At 40.4% G+C, this 16329-nt stretch overlaps 1 protein-coding gene across 2 annotated transcripts in view; it reads left to right on the top strand.

Moving 5' to 3' along the window:
* LOC104995808 (dymeclin-like) overlaps nucleotides 1–16329 on the top strand; it is a 64353-nt gene that overhangs the window by 7535 nt on the left and 40489 nt on the right. Inside the window, exon 2 of one of the 2 annotated variants that reach the window (XR_826094.1) lies at nucleotides 6245–6346. The exons of the other annotated variant lie outside the window; for it this stretch is intronic. The gene's annotated coding sequence lies outside the window, so the exon portion shown is untranslated. The remainder of the gene's footprint in view (nucleotides 1–6244; nucleotides 6347–16329) is intronic. 2 annotated transcript variants of the gene reach the window in all.

The raw sequence follows: 16329 nt of genomic DNA on the forward strand, positions 1-16329 counted from the left end.
TGTTGGCTAAGTAATGTCTCTGCTTTTCAATATGCTGTCTAGGTTGGTCATAACTTTCCTTCCAAGGGGTAAGTGTCTTTTAATTTCATGGCTGCAATCACTATCTGCAGTGATTTTGGAGCCCAAAAAATAAAGTCTGACACTGTTTCCACTGTTTCCCCATCTATTTGCAGTGAAGTGATGGGATCGGATGCCATGATCTTAGTTGTCTGAATGTTGAGCTTTAAGTCAACTTTTTCACTCTCCTCTTTCCCTTTCATCAAGAGGCTCTTTAGTTCTTCTTCACTTTCTGCTATAAGGGTGGTGTCATCTGCATATTTGAGGTTATTGATATTTCTCCCGGCAGTCTTTATTCCAGCTTGTGCTTCCTCCAGCCCAGTGTTTCTCATGATGTACTCTGCATGTAAGTTGAATAAGCAGGGTGACAATATACAGCCTTGACATACTTCTTTTCCTATTTGGAACCAATCTGTTGTTCCATGTCCAGTTCTAACTGTTGCTTCCTGACCTGCATAGATATAGATATTTTGAAATCATCACTGTACTGGGAGGAGTTCACTGGTTCAGAAGACCGAGAGATAGATGCAATATTGTGGTTACAGTGGGCATAGTAGAAGAGATGCCCTTTAGTAAATTATCCCCTTTGGGCATCAGCTTGCTTCTGGCCTTCTTTGCTTCCCTCCCTATTCCAGCCATGTTGAACTTCTTTCAGTTCCTGGAATGGACCCTGCCTGTTTTGCCTAATCCTAGGCCTACTCACTTTGGAGAAGGAAATGGCAACCCACTCTAGTGTTCTTGCCTGGAGAATCCCAGGGACGGGGGAGCCTGATCGGCTGCCGTCTCTGGGGTCGCACAGAGTCGGACACGACTGAAACGACTTAGCAGCAGCAGCAGCAGGCCTACTCACAGGCTTTTCTCTTTACTTTGAACCCCTGTACCCAACCAGGCCAGTCTTTTAGGTCTTAGCTTTTTATGGCATGACCTCTGGGAAGCTTTCACTGAGTCTTGGATAGTTGCCATGTTATAATTTTTTGTTGATGTGTCTGTGTCTCATTCTCAGCTGTAAACAAAATCTATCTTTCCCAGTTTTAACCTTGACTCTTAGTATTAGGCTGGCCACATGGTAGGTGCTCACAAAATACTGACAGAGTCGTGCTTCCGTAACCAGTATGATGGAGCTTAGGCATTGCTAGTTTGTTTTATCAGCCCTGCACCTCTTCTTTGATATTGGCACATTGATTTGTTAATATGAATCAATGATTGTGAAATAGTAAAGCACATTCTTTCCAATTTAGGAGAGTTAATTGACTCCAATTAAGAGTTAATACTTAAAGCAACACTTGCGGGTTGTTAGGTAATTTATAATAATATAATATTATTTGTATTTTATATAAAATACTTTAATAATTTATAATATTATAAAAGATCAGCAGTCCCATGTCTTACCTACTATCTTTTTAGTGTGGTTCCTGGAGACAGCTACTTTTAACTATGTTTGTAAGGAATATGTCTAAATGACTATATTGTTATTTATCAATTTTAGGTAATATCTCTTGACTCCTGTTATGGTGGAAGAGGTCCTTTTTCTCCTCCTATCCCTCTTCCAGCCCTTTCGCTGTGGACACTTAAGAATTGGCGCTTAAAAAAAAAAAAAGAATTGGCGCTTAGCGTTTACACTATTACGACTGCATAAATGTCACTGCTAAGCTGAGTTTACCTTGTTTTCCCGCCCCCAGCTCTATTTACTTTATGTTTCTATGAGCACATTACTGATTTTTACCAAGTATGTGGAAGGACCTGTGGGGATTGGAACCCAGGAAACTTACGCAAGACGTTACTCTGGCTACTGCTGTTGCCACGAGCAGTGAGTTGTTTTTCATCCCTGTCCCAGAGGCTTCGTTGTCTTTGTTGGTGCACAGGTAAAGTACAACCCCAGACCTTTGCAGTTCACCACTTGACTTGAATGTCTTGAATGTAGGCTCCTCTCTTTTATTCATACTTTCGGTTTGAAACTCCTGTTACTAATCTATTAAGACCTTCTAAATGGCTCTTATTATTTTTTGTGTCCTGTTTTCTATTTGTCGTCTTGTTCTTTTTTAAATAAAATATTTATTTTTGTTTATGTTTGGCTGTGTCCAGTCCTGGTTGTGGCACGATAGGATCTGCGTTGGTGGGACCTTCTGTTGCAGCCTGCAGGCTCTGTGTTGCCGTGTGCAGGCTTCTCTCTAGTTGCAGTGCATGGGCTCAGTAGTTGCAGCACGCGGGCTTAGTTTCCTTGTGGTCTGTGGGATCTTAGTTTCCCGACCAGGGATTGAACCTGTGTCCCTGCGTTGAAAGGCAGATTCTTAACCACTCGACCACCAGGAAAGTCCCTTGTCTTTTTGTTCTTGATTATGGGTGTTTCCTTGACCTTATCTTCTGTCTGTTGAGTTTTTAAATCAAGTTTTAATGTCAAGTTTTTTTTCTTGTTGTTTATTACCTTGACATCTTGTTCTTGGTTTATGGGAACAGTGTGGCACGGTGGTAAAGAGCATGGTTTCTGCACCTAGACTGCCATGGCCTGAAATCTGATCTGTCACTTTCTAACTCTGTTGTCTTGATCTTGGGCATGTCACTTAACTTTTCTTTGCCTCAGTTTATTCTTCTAGGCCCAGAGTTGGCAGACATTTTGTCTAAAGGGCCAGATCGTAAAAATTAGGCTTTGTGGACCCAGAGGCAAAATGAAGAAAATTATGTAGATACTCACATAACAAGGGAGAGAAAATTTCTACAAGTGTATATTGATGATGTTAAAAATACAGTGCTAATAATGGTTGAGAACTTTTTTTGCTAAGAGAGGTTTCCTATTGAGAAGAATGAAATTTCTTCTGGGGAAGAAGGGATACCATATTACTTAATTGGAGTTCTGAGTTATTGTTTCCTATCATCAGAATTTATCACAGATGTTTATATCTAATGCTGATGTATAATGAGATTTTCTGTATTTCATCTTTGAATATACCTTTTTGTTATTGTTGTTTAGTAACTAAGTTGTGGGAGAAGGCAATGGCACCCCATTCCAGTACTGTTGCCCGGAAAATCCCATGGATGGAGGAGCCTGGTAGGCTGCAGTCCATGGGGTCGCTAAGAGTCAGACACGACTGAGTGACTTCACTTTTACTTTCCACTTTCATGCATTGGAGAAGGAAATGGCAACCCACTCCAGTGTTCTTGCCTGGAGAATCCCATGGACGGACAAGCCTGGTAGGCTGCAGTCCATGGGGTTGCACAGAGTCGGACACAACTGAAGTGACTTAGCAGCAGCAGCAGCAACTAAGTTGTGTTCAACTCATTTGTGACCCCATAGATTGTAGCCTGCCAGTCTCCTCTGTCCATGGGATTTCCCAGGCAACAGTAAGTATTGCCAATGGCTTCCTTGCTGTCTCAGGGGTAAAGAAGCCACCTGCCAGTACAGGAGACGTGGAGCCACAGGTTCAATCCCTGGATCAGGAAGATCCCCTGGAAAAGAAAGTGGCAACCCACTCCAGTATTCTTGCTTGGGAAATTCCATGGACAGAGGACCCTGGCAGGCTATAGTCCACGGGGTTGCAAAGAATCAGACACGACTTAAGAGTCTAAACAACAAATATTGCCAAATACTGACATCAATTTATGAGCATATATATAACTTTTTGGCCACACTGCATGGCTGGTGGGATCTTAGTTCCCCAGCCAGGGATCGAACCTGGGTCCATGGCAGTGAAAGTCCAAGTTTTAACCACTGGACTACCAGGAAATCCCCTGTGTGGTTTTGCTAGAGCGTGTTAATCGCTTAGAAGGCATCTATAGAGTTATGTTAGATTCATTTCTGATATTTACCCTTTAGTAAATCATTCCACTGTGGACTGATCACTTCAGTTGAGATTATGTGGAAACTCTTTGTTGCACAGTAAAATAGTTTTTGAAATGTGGAAAGTACTTTTGTACCTGCATTGAGGTCTGAAAAACGCTAGTGGAAGTATAGTTTGACTTTGAAAAATTTATCTATTGCATACTTGTGTGGGATTGGAGATCTCAAGTCTTATTTTGATTTCTGACAGCATCAAAAGTGTGTAAAACAGCTTGCTGTTACTTGTGATTCACACAATATCAGTTAATTTTACAGATCAGTGCTGTTGGCCTTCTATTTTTAGATTGAATTCATTGAGAAATGTTATTAAATCTGCAGCAAAAACTAATTTCCAAAGCCATTCAGTGTTTAATAACAGTGATTGAAGGGGGTTCTTGTTCAGAACAATTTCAGTCTCAACCCTGAGCTTGAAAAATTTAAATAAAACTGTACTGTTGCTAAGCCATTGTATTGTTGCGTGGTAGAATGTTTCAGGATATTCAACTTTTATTTCTGGAAAGACTCTATGGAATTGATAGTTAAGTTCGTGAGAGTGGATGAGGTTAACTACTGGCACTCCTGGTTCAGTAGCAAGATAGATTCAAATATTTTATACAGAGTATTCTGCTCATTTAATGAATATGCTTTAAACACTTTGCATTTTAAAAAAATATTTAATTTACTTAAAAATAGAAATACTAAATCTACATGTTAGCAGAAATAACATGTTTTTGTAAAAAGGTGTTTATTTTCCAAAGTGAAACAAAAGTTTGTAAACACCTTGCGTTTTCACAAGGTTTGTAGACGTGTCAGGTGAGCTTTTTCACTGCTACACACGTTTGCCACCATCTGTTGTTATTCATCTCAGCAGATTTCACTTCAGGTTGTACTGCGTTACTATCTTTTCAATTATTTTGGAAACCATTCATGGCCGTAGTTCTTCCGTACAGACTGTTCTTTGAGCAGTTATTCTCACCAAAAGACAAGTCTTAAGGTTGTTTTATTTTCTCTAAACACATTTCTTTGTCTGCTGTAATCAAACATGGTTTGACTCATGATTGGTGAATGACTTGCCTTGCTTGGTTAACAGATGAACCATTTGGAGTCTTAGTTGTAGCCTCATTTTCATTTTTTTATTTTTGAGAAGACATTTTGCTTGTGGTGAAATGATTTTACATTTTCAAATTTTCCTGATTGTTGTTCTGATGAGTTGGGAGTGAGTGCTGTGTGGTGGGGCAGGTCATGCTGGTAATGTCTTCCCATCTTGTGTTCTAACACAGCTATGATGCTTTTACATGATAAATGCAGTACTTCAGCATCTAATTAAATATGCATTTTATTTACCTACCTGTTTGGCTGCACTGAGTCTTAGTTGCTACATGCAGGATCTTTAGTAGCGGCATGTGGGATCCTAGTTCTCTGCCCAGGGATTGAACCCAGGCCCCCCGCATTGGGAGCATGGAGTCTTAATCATTGGACCACCAGGGAATACCCTTCAGCATCTATTTAGATTAAAAAAAAAAATCTACACTCCTCTGTGACTTAAAAGTGTGACATCATGGGACTACCCTAGTGGTCCAGTGGTTAAGAATCTGTGCTTCCACTGCAGAGGGCATGGGTTCGATCCCTGGGCAGGGAACCAAAACCCTACATGCTGTGCCAAAAAAAAGGGGGAAATATGAATGCAAATCAAAAAGAAACACTAGAAGATAAAACAAATTGCAAAAAAAGAAAAAACATGACCTCAGAGTCTGCTCTGTTCTTGTTTTAATATGAGAGCTACCCACTGGTAATTTACAATGTTGACGTATGGCAGTATGCCTGACTCCTGATATGCTGTCATTGTCACAGGTGTCATCGAGATCTGTTGTGCAGTGAGTAGCAGTATAAAGTACCAAATACAGTCCTTGTCCTCACAACTCAACTCTGTCGTCATATCGCAAAAGCAGATTTAGACAATTGTGAACAAATGACTGTGGCTGTGTTTTCATCAAACTTTATTTGTCGACACAGAAGTTTTAATTTCATATGCTTTCCATGTGTCACAAAATACTGCTTAAAAATGTAGAAATCATGCTTCGTGAAGCAGGCTGGATTTAGAACTTGGGTCATCATTTGCTGACCCGTGATCTAGGCAATGAGAACAACAGTACTGGCCTCAAAGGATGTGGTGTGGGGTAAACAACTCAGTGTGTGTCTAGCACTTTGAATAGGACCTGGGGATATAGTAAATGCTATGTAAATCTTTTCACTTATTATTATTTTTATTATCTCCCTGAAGATATTATTTTTAATTTTTTCCCTTAGAATCACCTGCTTTCTGATTAATTTCTTTGGTTTGTTGCTGTTATTATTTATTTATTTATTTATTTTCAGATTGGAGGCTTTCCTCTCACAAGTCAAATCATTTTTGCTGGCCCATTCTTAAGGTCAAGACTCCCAGCGTTGATTGGAAGCTCTGTGTGTGAGCGGATTGTGGTGAGTGGTGGGTTGTAGGCGGCAAGCCAGCTTTTTAAATGGGGGAAATTCCATATGTCTCTATCTTTTCCTCTGGTTCCCCCTCCATTTCTCTTAGGAAGAACCCTCCAGTTTCCTGCCTGGGAGGCTGGGAAACCTGCTTTGTAGCTGTGCAGCAAGCCCACATGAACGTTACTCCCCTGTTTTCATCCTCTGCCTCGTTAGTGTCTCCAGCCTTGGCTTCAGAGTCGAGTCTCTCCAGTCAGATTGCTGCAGAGCGCGCACACATGATTTCCTACTGGGGCGGGCGGGCAGTTAGGGGGCCGGGGGGAGACTCGCAGTACTTGAGCCCCGTGCCTCACCCAGCCTTTCATGGCACCCTTCTCAGTTCTTTTGCCTTCCCAGTGTTCCATGGGGTGGATTGGCTTGCTTCTTGGTCGCATCTCCTTTGGCAGGCAGGTATGCTGGGGACATCCTCAGCTCTGCCAGTTCAGTCACTGCCTCTCTGTCACCTTTCCATCTTTCACACTTCCTCTGATCTTCTTATATCTTTTTATTTTCGTGACTCTCATTTCACTGAAGTGGAATACCCAACTGTACTTACTCAGTATAGCACCTGGAACCTAGTAACCTTGGAGAGAATGTTCCATCACTTGGACTAGTGGCCCTTGTGGTGTCTCACTTGTCCTTTGGCCAGTGATTACTGCCCACTGTTTCTCTGGACTCTTGTTTCAGGGATGAGGTTTTGTCTTAAAGTCTGTTGTGTGCAAATGTGTGTGTATGTATACACACACATATATACATTCTGGAATATAGTTTATGATTTATGGAGTCTCAGCCTAGGTTGTGACAAAGTGCACCTAGCATGTTATTTGCATATTTTGAGGGTATTAGCATGGAATTTGGTGACTCAGTCTGTATAGAAGAGGAGATTTACTTTTTATGTGAAGAACTCGCCTGCCAGTGCAGAAGACATAAGAGACGTGAGTTTCATCTCTGGGTCTGGAAGATCCCCTGGAGGAGGGCGTGGCAACCCACTCCAGTATTTTTGCCTGGAGAATCCCATGGGCAGAAGAGCCTGGTGGGCTACAGTCCATAGGGTTGCAAAGAGTTGGACATGACTGAAGCAACTTAGCATGCATGCACGCACAAATATCAGATATTTCACAAATCAAATGCAAAATATTGAGCATAACATTTCTTGTTCACAGTATTGTTTTCACTCATGATAGTAAAGCTGACTAGAGGAAATAACTGATCAGAAAATACTGAAAAGCAGTATTATATGAGTCAGCAGACGAAGGTGTAATTAAATTAACTATGAAAAGGGAAAGTGTAGTTGCTCAGTCATGTCCAGCTCTTTGCGACCCCATGGACTGTAGCACGCCAGGCTCCTCTTTCCACGGAATTCTGTAGGCAAGAATACTGGAGTGGATTGTTATTTCCTTCTCCAAAATTAACTGTGGTAGTTAGTTTAACTTGGTAGTTAAGTTCCAAATGAGTGGTGAAGCTAATGAGCACCCTTGGACTAGAGAAAAGAGTGAGCTTGTGTTATGTTTAGTGACTAGGGTTTCAGGTGCTGTGGGACAGGTGTGTGGGGGAAACGCGGGTGTAGAAGGCAGGAGCAGAGGAGTGGATGAGCACCCTTGGTGTTGAGAACAGGCCCGCCTTACTTTGTTTTGGTTCCTATTTGCAAATTGAGGTTCATACACTGCTTGTATCAGAATCACTGTGGATACTTGTAAGAAAATGTAGATGCCTGGGCACTAGCCTGACATTCTGAATCTTTGAGGCATAAGCATTTGCATTTTTAGCCTCATGCTCCACATGCTCCACTGGTGTTTTTTACGTACCTTTAAGTTTGAGAAGTACTGGTTTGGAGGATGGTTGGAAATAAAGTTAGAATTCGAACTTTCAGGCTATGTGGAAGGTCTTGAATGTCAGTACTGGGCTTTTCAGGTAATGAAGAATCATTGAATAATTTTTGAGCTGGTGAGTGAAGTGGTGGAAGTGGTAACTTCACTAATATTAAAAATAGGTTTAATAGTTTTCCTTGGCTGACCCTATCCTGAGCTAGGTCCTTTACTGAGTGCTTTTTTGCACGTGTCATATTGCTTCATCCTCAAAAAATCTTATGGGTTGTAAGTATTGTTGTTTTCTTGTGATGCAGTGGGGTTTGATAAATGGTAAAATGGAGATTCAGACTGATTATTCAGGCTTAGCAGGGTCTGTCAGACACTAGAACCTTTGGTCTTAATTCAATGCTGGACTGAATTTCCTTTTTTTAAGGATTTATGTAGTAGTGAAGTGTGCAGAGTGAATCCAAATGGAGAGATTGGAAGCAAAGAAATCAAAGTACTCTTGCACTAAATTGTGTGAGATTAAAGAAGCCTGGTCCCGAATGGAGGCAGCAGGAAGATCAAGAGATTTGTTTAAAAGATGACATGGAAAATTGTGGGTATTGTAGCAGAACCCACAGAACTTGGTGACGTTCTTGGAGAGTCACCCTAGTAAAGTGTTCAAGACCAGGGACCCTGGACTTAGCCTAGGTTCCAATCCTGCCTTTGCTACTTACTATGTCTGGGACCTCATGTGTTTGGTAAATTACTTAACCTGTCTGTGCCTTAGTTTCCTCACCTGTAAAATGAGAAAACTGTGCCTGCCTTTCAGATTTGTTCCTGGGGACGAGATGAATCAGTGAGCGTAAAGCACGTTGTGTCAGCCAGTCTGCTCCTAGTGCTGCTGCTTGTGTGGTTCCTCGGCCTCTGGTGCTCCTGTGTATTTATGTAGCTTCTTGTAATAACTCCATTGTAATACTTATCGAATGTGCTATAATAATTTATTGACAGATTCGTCTCTCCCACCAGGATTTGAGTCCATTAATGGCAGGGACCTGGTTTTTTTACTTTTTTTCATTTTCAGTAAACATCACATCACCTACATTTATAGTAAGTGTGTAATAAGCATGTGTGGAATATACGCTTGGGTATGTGAGTGAGATAACTTGAGCCAAGAATCCTGATAACATTGACAAGGAATAGTGACCTTTGGAGGGGTTACTTGTTTTAGGGGACAAATATTAAATTCTACTTTAAGATTTTTGATGATAGCAAGACATCAAATTGAAATGTTCAATAAGTAGAGATTTATGCTTGGGTTTTGACTGAGAAGTCAAGACAAAATATTAGTTCTGGTGTCACTCAGTAGAGTTTAAAGCACAAACCAGAAGCACATAAAGATCCTTCCTGAAGGACAGCAGAGAAGGAGAACAATCCATTTTTTTTTAACTTTACATGTTTCTGGTTTTAAAAAAAGGTCGAAGCAGTGTAGGAAAACATAATGTGGAAACTCCCTTTCCTCTAAATTTCCATTTCCATTCTTCAGAGGTAACCAGTCTTGGACCATTGCTTATGTTTTCTTCCAGGAATTATCTAGTTTGTATAAGAATTTACATGCTTATTTAAAATAATGGGGTTTTACTATATGAGCTGTTCTGTGTCTTTGTGTTTGCTTTTACTGGTACTTGCCATATTTGGGATCTCTTTACACATTAACACACAAGGTCTACCTCTTTCTTTTCCATGGCTACATTGTATTCCATTATACGTTTATTCCATATTGCAATTAATCTCCACATAATGGTCATTCCGGTTTTATTGACAGCTTGCTATTCCAAATGATTAACTTCTGGATGTATAGAACTTGTCAACTTGTATGAGTTTACCAAAACCAACATTTTGGCATACTTAAAAATTTGACAGATGTTGTCAAATACTTACATTAATGGTGGGGGTGCCTGTTTCCTTACTACTCTCACACTGCGATTAAGGTTTTGTTTTTCAACCTTTACTAATCTAATGGGTAAAAATGATACTTTGCTGTTTTAATTAGCATATTTTATTTCTCATTTATACTGAAGATCTTCTAATATATGTATTAGCTGTGAGACCGTGGCTATTTCAGGAAGTTTTTTTTTTTTTTTTTGAGTACTGTCTCTTTAGCAGGTGCTTTAGGTTACCTAGGGATATCAAGATGTAAAGCCTGATTCATGCTTCTCAGGAATCATCTACCTTGGGAGATACAGCATATATACTCCAGAACAATGACATTTAAAGGTAGTTTTTTCCATAATGGGCACTTTAGGCTAAAGTAGTGGGAAGAGGAGACTGGTTTTGAGCAAGAGTGGCATCAGTTTTACACATGTTAAGATTGAGTTACTGATTACATTAGCTTCTCTGGTAGCTCTGGTAAAGAACCCGCCTGCAATGCAGGAGACCTGGGTTGGGAAGATTACCCTGGAAGAAGGCATGGCAACCCACTCCAGTATTCTTGCCTGGAGAATCCCCATGGACATGGGAGCCTAGTGGGCTATAGTCCATGGGGTCACAAAGAGTCAGACACAACTGAGCAACTAAACACAGAACTGACTGCGTTACATTAAAGATAGGTCTACTAAAAGCATCAGCATGCTGCTTATTTCTAGTATAGATTTCTGTAAGAAGTGTTATCCACAAAATTACTGGAGATATATTTATGTGTATATATATAAATATGCATGCCTGCTCAGTTGCTTCAGTCACGTCTGACTCTGCAACCCTATGGATTGTAGCCCACCAGCCTTGTCTGTCCATGGGATTGTCCAGGCAAGAATACCCAAGTGGGTTGCCATACCCTCCTCCAGGGGATATGCAGGGATCTGCATGGGATCGATGCAGGGATCGAACCTGTGTCTCCTGTATTGCCAGCGGATTCTTTATTGCTGAGCCACCAGGGAAGCCCTTATATAAATAGAAATGTAAATATAAATATATGTTATATTAACCTTAAGTTTGGTGGCTTCCTTCCTTGGTGGCTCAGTGGTAAAGAATCTGCCTGCCAGTGCAGGAGATGCAGGTTCGAGCCCTGGATCTGGAAGACCCCCTGGAAAAAGAAATGACAACCCACTCTAGTATTCTTGCCTGGGCAGTCCCATGGACAGGGAAGCCTGGCAGATAACATATAGTCCACGGGATCGCAGCAGTTAGGCATGACTTAGAAACTAAATAACAACAACAACAAATGCTTAAGTTTAAAAAATAACTCAAGTGTTCTAGGCATTCCAATCAGAGGTTGGGATAGGAGAGATCTGAAAGTAGAATTGTGGACACCATTGGTAAGCCTAGGAGACAGGCTCAGTTACTGACATATTGAGGAAAAGAAGAGCTGAAACCAGAGAAGTCTTCCGATGCACAGTGAGAGTGAAGAGCAATAGGAGTTGTGGTGATTGGCTGCTGCTGCGTCGCATATTGAGGAAAAGAAGAGCTGAAACCAGAGAAGTCTTCCGATGCACAGTGAGAGTGAAGAGCAATAGGAGTTGTGGTGATTGGCTGCTGCTGCGTCGCTTCAGTCGTGTCCGACTCTGTGACCCCACAGACGGCAGCCACCAGGCTCCCCCGTCCCTGGGATTCTCCAGGCAAGAACACTGGAGTGGGTTGCCATTTCCTTCTCCAATGCAGGAAAGTGAAAAGTGAAAGTGAAGTCGCTCAGTTGTGTCCGACCCTCAGTGGCCCCATGGACTGCAGCCTACCAGGCTCCTCCGGCCATAGGATTTTCCAGGCAGGAGTACTGGAGTGGGGTGCCATTGCCTTCTCCAGGTGATTGGCTAGTGGGTTTTTGAAGTTCCAATTTATTCTGGTTTTCATTAGTAAGGATCTTGGGGGTTCCACACACATTGAGTACAGGTGATTGTGTGTGTGTATATGTTTGGAATCCTTGGCATGAATCAGATGCAGAAGAGATGCCATTGGGTCTGTTTTCCACTTTGCTTTCTGTGAGGGTGGGAAGCAGGTGGAACTTTCTGGCAAGAGTAGCTCGTGGCTGGTTGTCTGCTTGGCTGAGCTTGTTCCTTGGGGTTGCAGCTGCCTCGGGTGCTGCCTTCACTCTCTGTTCTCAGCAGATAGTACTTTGTTGTTGCCCAGGGGAGTGAGGGTAGGGGTAACTGGGCAGGATGTCCTAGGCAGGCCTGTTGCCCCTGGGCTCTGGCCCTTTTCTGGCTGTCTGCCTCTGGGCTTGGCTTGCTATTCATACTCTTGGTGCCCTTGATTGAAGGCTCTTTTGCCTTTCCTGGATGTCACTTTTCTTTTCAGTCCATCTCCAGCTGTTTTATATTTTAAAGGACTCCTCACAGCTTCTGGTTTTCTGTGTCTTTCTGAGCATGGCTGTGTAGTAATTGACAGAGTGTGTGTGTGCGTGCACGTGTGTTATTTCTAGGGTTGGGTGAAGAAAAGAGGAGAAGGAGACATTGCATTTTGTGTTCAGTTGGCCGTCCTGGTTTTCCTTGTTAACATTCTCAGTCTCCTCTTACAGCTTACAGGCTTCATTCTTGTTGTCTCAGAGAGGTTTCGTATTGGTCCTGGGTGGAGCACTTGTTTTCATACTTTGACCTGTCCTAGCAGCTTTGAAAATAAAATTTATTTCGTATAAACCAGTAGAAAATAGGCAAAGGAAATGAGCAGGTAATGGCCTCATTCACAGCACGAGAAATGAAATGCAAATTAACGCCATATTGAAAACTATTTTCACTTATCAGTTGGTGAAGACTGAAAAGTGTGATTAAAGATCGGTGACTGTGGTGTGGAGAAATAGGCATTGCTGAAGAGGGTGGAGGTCGGCAACCTCCAAGGAAGGCAGCAAGGCAGTGTAGGAGAGGGGAAGATGAAGTCCCCTCTCCCCTTCTGAGTTCTTAACTGAGGCCCTGTGGTAAAAGGTCAACAGGGGAGAAAAGAGAAGTTTGTTAATATGCACACCTCATGGGAGATACCTAGGGAAAAATGAGTGGCTCCTGAGGTGGCTCAATTCAGGTTTAAATACCATCTTAAAAGGGGAAGGGAAAGGGGAACATAGGCCTCTTAAGGCAGAGTAAATGATTTTTAGGAAGGATAGATGGGCCTCAGAAGCACAGATGAGAGATGTGATAGTTTGTGACAAAGTTTATCTCCATGTTGTGTCAGCTTCTTGGCTCCCCTGTGATAAGAATCAATCTTCCTTGGTTGATGAAACTGATCAACTTATGATAATGGAGTTCCTTTTGGAGAGTCTGGCTTCAGGCAGATAAGGAGGGTTCAGAAAAGGGCTCACCCGGCGTTTACTGTTTTCAAGTGCGTGTAGCTCAAAATAAAGTGTCACAGTGGCGTATTTTGAGGTGGCATATTCTGCTGCCCTTCAGCAGTATCTACCAAAATTAGAAATACGTGGGATCTTTGACCCAGCAATTCTGTTTCTGTGGATTTATTGTACCTATATACTGATACGTATATGAAATATCTTCTATACCGGATGCTTACTGGTGAGTTATTTGTAGTTTACAAAAGACCATAAATTATGTAAATGTCCACCATTATGGGACTTACGGAATTAAAAACCAAAGTTGTTACAGAGTTGTAAAAAATAAATGAAGTGCTTTATATATAGATATGTAATGATTTCTAATATATGTTAACTGGGAAGAGCAAAGAGGCATATGTAGTGTGTTACGGTTTATGTAAATAGGAAAAAATATGTGTTTATATATACGCAGAAAATCTGTGGAATGACACCCAAGAAACTAGTAATATTTTCTCTGAGTTGAGAAACTAGGTGGTTAGAAGGGATGGGAGAAAGACTTTTTACTGTATATCGATTGAACCCTGTATATTTTATACCATGTATGTTACTATAGTATCCAAAAAATAAAATACAAATAAGAAATCAAGTCTGACTTAAATTTTCATTAATAGACTCTATGATATTCTTATTGTTGCCTTATGAGGTGGATGGATGGAGTTTTGCTCTTTTGAAAAATTTATCATTTATGTACTAATTAAATTCCCAAAGTAAATTTTTAATTGATTGTTGTTAAGGTACCAAAAGAAAAATGAAGTACTTGCTTATTTGATTGAGAGCAAAATGTTTTGATCTTCATTTTTTTCCTCAAGTAGTTTTATATGCAGCTTTTAATTTTTTGTTGTTGTTGGCTGTGCTGGGTCTTTGTCATGGGGTGCAGGCTTTCCCTGGTCGTGGCACAGGGGCTTCTCCAGTTGCAGAGCGTGAGGGCTCAGTAGTTGTGGTGCACAAGCTTAGTTGCTCCCTGGCTTGTGGGATCTCTTAGTTCCCCAACCAGGGATGGAACCCATGTCCTCTGCATTAGAAGGCAGATTCTTTATGTGTCTTGTCTTTCCATCCCCTTAATAGGGTTTTCATAGACCAAAAGTTTTTAATTTTGATGGAGCTCAATTTATTGATGTTTTCTTTTATGGGTTGTGCTTTTGTGTAATGTCTAAGTATTTCCTGACCCCAAGTCACGGTTTTCTCCTGTGTTCTTATCTAAAAGTTTTATACTTTTTAAGTTTACATTTAGATCTGTAATTCACTTTGAATTAACTTTGGTATAACGTGAAAGGTTTAGGTCAGAGTGTGACCTGTTGATACCCAGTTGTTCTAGCATTATTATTTGAAAAAATTGTCCTTTTATTGAATTGATTTTGCATTGTTGAAAAACTCCAAGTGGCTGCAGTTTGGTGGGTCCATTTCTAAGTTTTTTGTTTTGATTTATGTGTTTGTCACTGTGTCTTTGGATTTAATTCTCTTTTTTGACCAAACGTGTGACCTGTCAGTAAACATACATAGTGATAGAAATTTTAAATTTAGATTTTAGGAGCTGTCAGCTTTAATAATTTGTATTATAACATTAAACTATATCCTACAAGTAGATTTCCTTAAGGCTGTTAGTTGTAGGCATCATAAAAGAATACTTCACATTTTTATCACTGTTAATTAAGTTATGATGTTTCTTGTGTTTTCTGTATATGTTAAAAGTTTAAATTTGAGTCAGAAATGGAATAGTCAAGGAGGTGAAAAAATATTTAATTAAAAAATATCAAAGTAATATATAGACATAGGTTAAAAATCAAATAATATGATGGACTTATGATGAAAAAACTGTACTACCACCCTACCCACTTGAGTCCTTTTCCCCAAAGGTGGCTACTCTCAAATCTCTGAGCTGTTGCTTCTTGTTACTTACCTCCTTATTTATAACTAATATGCTTTTACTATTATTTTCTGATTTAGTAATTTAAAATATTTTCTAAGATTGACCTCCTACCTACTTAATGGAAGTCAGAGATTTCACATTCTTAAAATAATTTTTTAATGTTTATTTTTATTTCTTTGGCTGTGCCGGGTCTCAGTTGTGGCATGTGGGAGTAGTTCCCTGACCAGGGATGGAACCCATACTTCTTGAATTGGAAGTTCAGAGTCTTAACCACTGGACCACCAGGAAAGTCTCGACTTCACATTCTTAAGGCACCACTCTCATTTCTTTCTCTGGCATTTCCCTAGTATAGTTATTACCTCACAATTTTTGATTTAGTCTTTATATTATAGTGATTATATAAATATTCATAACCTGAAATGAGTTATACCCTGTGACTACACAAACTTTTCTTGAACAATGTTTTTTTCCCCCAGAATACATAATTAAATCATTTACTTTGTGTTCTGAGTAACAGTCATTCCTTCCCCACTTCCTTCCATATTCTCTGGTATTTTATAAATCTACTGAATAAGGTTGGACACATCAGGTGACCTATAGCAGTTCTGTGTTTTCTTCCCCAGGAGGTCAGTGGGCCATGCTGACCCTTGTTCCAGCTGTTGCACAGCTCTTGACCTGTAATTTCTTTTCACCTATCTTGTGTTGAATCCTGTTTCCTCAATTCCGTGTCTTCATTTTTCTTGGTTTATGCCCTCATACTGAAATTTTCCAGTAGCTTCAAATGGGTGCATGGGAGGTTTTTGAGTGTTGGCAAATCTAAAAATGCTCTTCTACCTTCATACTATCTGGGAGCTTTTGGCTAGGTATAGAATTCCAGTTAAAAATTTTTTTCTTAATTTAAAGGCATTGCTTCCTTATCATCTATCTATCTTCCAGTATTGCTACTGCAAGATTAAGAAACCAGTTTTTTTCTTTTTAAGAATTAATGTATAAG

Source organism: Bison bison, unplaced genomic scaffold, assembly GCF_000754665.1.
Source record: "Bison bison bison isolate TAMUID 2011002044 unplaced genomic scaffold, Bison_UMD1.0 scf7180017864287, whole genome shotgun sequence".
NCBI lineage: Eukaryota > Metazoa > Chordata > Mammalia > Artiodactyla > Bovidae > Bison > Bison bison.